This window comes from Mirounga leonina, unplaced genomic scaffold (genome assembly GCF_011800145.1).
Source record: "Mirounga leonina isolate KUSES-001 unplaced genomic scaffold, KU_Mleo_1.0 Mir_176, whole genome shotgun sequence".
In the NCBI taxonomy this organism is placed as follows: Eukaryota; Metazoa; Chordata; class Mammalia; order Carnivora; family Phocidae; genus Mirounga; species Mirounga leonina.
Window position 1 is genome coordinate 12,890,865 of NW_023270454.1, and position 4,472 is coordinate 12,895,336.

The following is a 4,472-nucleotide window of genomic DNA, read 5'->3' on the forward strand; positions in this document are numbered from 1 at the left end:
TTATTTAGGTAATTGTGTGTTTAATCCCTGCCTCCATCACTATCACAAGTACCTTGCTGACATGAGTCATGTTTGGTTTTGTTCACTGTCATCTCCAGTACCTCGCATAGTATTTGACAAATGAGATAATGGCTTCAGTATCCTTCCTTTTAGATCATGAGATCTAAACACATGATCAAAATGTCTCAAGCAAAAAAAATTTTTTTAAAAGATGATTTGTAGTGATGCCTGGAATTTCAAACCCTTTGTCTGATGAGCATAACAATTTTTTTTAAAAGAGATTTCTAGGGAAATTCAATACCTTAAAAATTTATTTAGCAAATGCTTATTGAACAATCAGGAAAATAAAATAGTTATCAAATATGCTTCTTGTATCAAATAGTTGGCCAACTTGTGAATGCAAAGGAAAGATTCTTGAAGGAAATTAAAAGTGCTACTCCACTGAACACACAAACATTAAGAAGGTGAAACAGCCTTATTCCTGATGTGGAGAAGGTTTGTGTGGTCTGGATAGAAGATCAAACCAGCCACCACATTCCCATAAGTCCAAGCTTGATCCAGAGCAAGGCTCCTAATCTCTTCTGTTCTCTGAAGGCTGAGAGAGGTGAGGAAGCTGCAGAAGGAAAGTGTGAAGTTGCAGAGGTTGGTTCATGAGGTTTAAGGAAAGAAGCTGTCTCCATAACAGAAGAGTGCAAGGGGAAGCCGCAAATCCTGATGGAGAAGCTGCAGTGAGATTTCCAGAAGATCTAGCTCAGATAATTCATGAAGGTGGCTACACTAAGCAACAGATTTTCAATGGAGACAAAACAACCTTCTATTGGAAGAAGATGCCATCTAGGAATGTCGTAGCTAGAGAGAAATTAATCCCTGGCTTCAAAGCTTCAAAGGACAGGCTGACTCTCTTGTTAGGGGATAATGCAGCTGGTGACTTTTAGTTGAAATCAATGTTCATTGACCACTCCAAAAACCTAGGGTTCTTTTTTTTTTTTTCAGTGCAATTAAACTTTTTTTTTTTTAATGCAAGAAAAAAAAGCGGTGTTTGGTTGCTTTTTCCTCCCACACGCAAGTGGGGAGGAGCCAGGACACCTCACAGTGACTTCCCCACCATGAGGCTGCCTCCGCCCTCAAAAACCTAGGGTTCTTAAGAACTCTACTAAATATACTCTACCCATGCTCTATAAATGGAACAACAAAGCCTGTTTATACTTCTGTTTATAACATGATTTACTGAATATTTTAAGCCCACTGTGAAACCCACTGCTCAGGAAAAAAAAAAAAAAAAGATTCCTTTCAAAATATGACTGTCCATTGACAGTGCACCTGGTCAGTCAAGAGCTCTGATGGAGATGTCCATTGAGATTCATGTTTCCATGCTTGAGAACACAACATTCATTCTGCAGCCCATGGATCAAGGAATAATTTTGACTTTCAGGTCCTTATTATTTAAGAAATACATTTTGTAAGGCTCTAGCTGCCATACATAGTGATTCCTCTAATGGATCTGGACAGAGTAAATGGAAAACCTTCTGGGAAGAATTTACCACTCTAGATGCCATGAAGAACATTTGTGATTCATGGGAAGAGGTCAAAATATCCACATGAATAGGAATTTGGAAGAAGATTCCAGCCCTCATGGATGACATTGAGCAGTTCAAGACTTCCATGGAGGCAGTAACTGGAGATGTGGTGGAAATAGCAAGAGAACTAGAATTAGAAGTAGAGCCTGAAGATGGGACTGGATTGCTGCAAACTCATGATAAAACTTTGCTAATCTAATAGATTAGCAAAGAAAGTAGTTTCTTTTTTTTTTTTTTAGATTTTATTTATTTATTTGGCAGAGAGAGACACAAGCAAGGGGAGTGGGAGAGGGAGAAGCAGGCTCCCCACTGAGCAGGGAGCCCGATGCGGGGCTCAATCCCAGCACCCTGGGATGATGACCTGAGCTGAAGGCAGACGCTTAATGACTGAGCCACCCAGGCACCCAAAGAAGGTGGTTTCTTGAGATCAAATCTACTCCTGGTGAAGATGATATGAAGATTGTTGAAATGACAACAAACAATTTAGAATGTTACATAAATATAGTTGATAAAGCAGTGGCAGGTTTGAGAAAATGGACTCCAACTGTGAAAGAAGCTCTCTGGGCAAAATGCTATCAAACAGCATCACACACTATGGAGAAATCATTTTTGAAAGGTAGAGTCAATGGATGAGGCCAACTTCATTGTTGTATTATTTTAAAAACTTGCCACAGCTATCCCAACCTTCAGCAACCAACACCCTGATCAGTCAGCGGCCATCAGTGTTAAGATAAGACCCTCCACCAGCAAAAGATTATGACTCACTGAAAGCTCAGATGATGGTTAGAAATTTTTAATAATAAACTACTTTTTTAATTAAGGTATGTACATTGTTTTTTTAGACATAATGCACACTCAATAGACTACAGTATAGTGTAAACATAAATTTTATATGCACTGGGAAACCAAAAATTTCACGTGACTCACTTTATTGTGCTATTCACTTTCTTGAGGTGGTCTGCAACCAAACCCACCGTATCCCCGAGGTATGCCTGTGCATACTCCTTTCTTCTCATACTCCCTTCGTCTTCCCCCCATTCTCTCTTATGCATTTAAGTAATCTCTTCCAATGCTGCAGAAATAGCTGCCATTAACTTCACTGGAGGTAAAATGTGTGCAGAAGTGGCTGTGTGGACAGTTTTGATGTTCATTTTAGCTGTTGGATTTCTAGCAAGTCAAGAGAGAGATGCAAGAGATTTAAGGCTTGGTTTCCGGCGAGAAACTCCAATCCTATGACTCTTGCTGGACTTAGGGGAGTAGAAACAGCATGAGTCCATAAGCCAGGCTTGGGTCAAGCTGGAGAAGATTGGGTTAGATCAAGAAAGAAGTGGATGACAATGGGAATTGGAGGAGGTGAGGAATGGGGGTTATGAAAGATGTTAATACCAGTAATAATGATGATGATAACTAAAATTCATTAAATACTCATATTCTAAGGGCGGTGTCTCCATAAGAACCCTAGATTTCAACAAATATTTAAAAAACAATGGTAATATTTTAAAACATACATATCTCCAACTTCCAGAAAATGGTTTGAATATGGACAAGAGATTATTTTATTTTCCTGGTTGTTCAATAAGCATTTGCTAAATAAATTTTTAAGGTATTGAATTTCCCTAGAAATCTCTTTTAAAAAAAAATTGTTATGCTCATCAGACAAAAGGGTTTGAAATTCCAGGCATCACCACAAATCATCTTTTTAAAAAATTTTTTTTGCTTGAGACATTTTGATCATGTGTTTAGATCTCATGATCTAAAAGGAAGGATACTGAAGCCATTATCTCATTTTCAAAACTTACTGCAGAAGTACTTAACTGGAGGATGCTGAAGTTGGTGGTAAGTTTTCTGGAAGTCTCTGTGCTATCAACATGTGCCTCTTCCAGGCACTCCTAGTTACATCAAGATTCTCCCACCACAGTCAGCTTGTGGTTGATTTGCTGAAGTCAGGGATCCGCTTTAACCCGGGTGTCTGGAAGAGGGGGTGTTTAACCAAGCTGGGATTCCAGGAAAGTTACTGAGAAAGAATATCTTAATTGCTCATTAATTCAACCAAACTATAACAGACATGTTATGTTATGTTCTGAGGACATGAATGAGTAAGATATGGCTCTGCCCCTTGAATAACTGATACTCTGATTGGAGAAGTTCAGCCTAGAGGGGAAAAGTTATGATCCTTATAGCACACTCTAAATCAACCCTTGAAAACACATTTAAGGAGAAAATGCTGATTTTCCTACCTAGAGGCCATTTCAATTTATATTTATATTTCAATTTTTCTTAATGTATATATTATGTACATATTACATATTATAATAATACATAGTAATATATAACAATAACATAAATAATATATAATATAATGATATTCTCCATATATATATGTATACTATTTACATGTAATTTCCATATCTTGGCCATTGTGAATAATGCTGTAATGAACATTGGAGGGCAGGCATCTCTTCAAAGATACTGATTTAATTTCCTTTGCATATATATCCAGAAGAGGGCTTGCTGGATCCTTTATACCGGTTCCCCACATGGCTGTACCAATTTACATTCCCACCAACAGTGCACAAGTGTTCCAAAAAGGACTAGGTCTTGAGGCAGGCAAATCAGGGCTTAAAGATATGTTTGACCTGCTCCAAACTGTGTGATCAAGATCACCTCACCTTGCTGCATTCCTGTTTCCTTGAGTGTAAAAGGAAATTTCATCATAGGATTCTGAAGATCTGATGATAAAACCATTTTATAGTATCTAGCACAATGTCAGTCACATAGTAGTTACTAAAACAATTTCGCGTCTTTTCTCCCCCCCGCCCCAGCTCCCGCTCCCTTGCCTGATTCTACTCAGTTGTGAAATTGGCAGCACAGCATGTTGGCTCACAAAAGGCAATG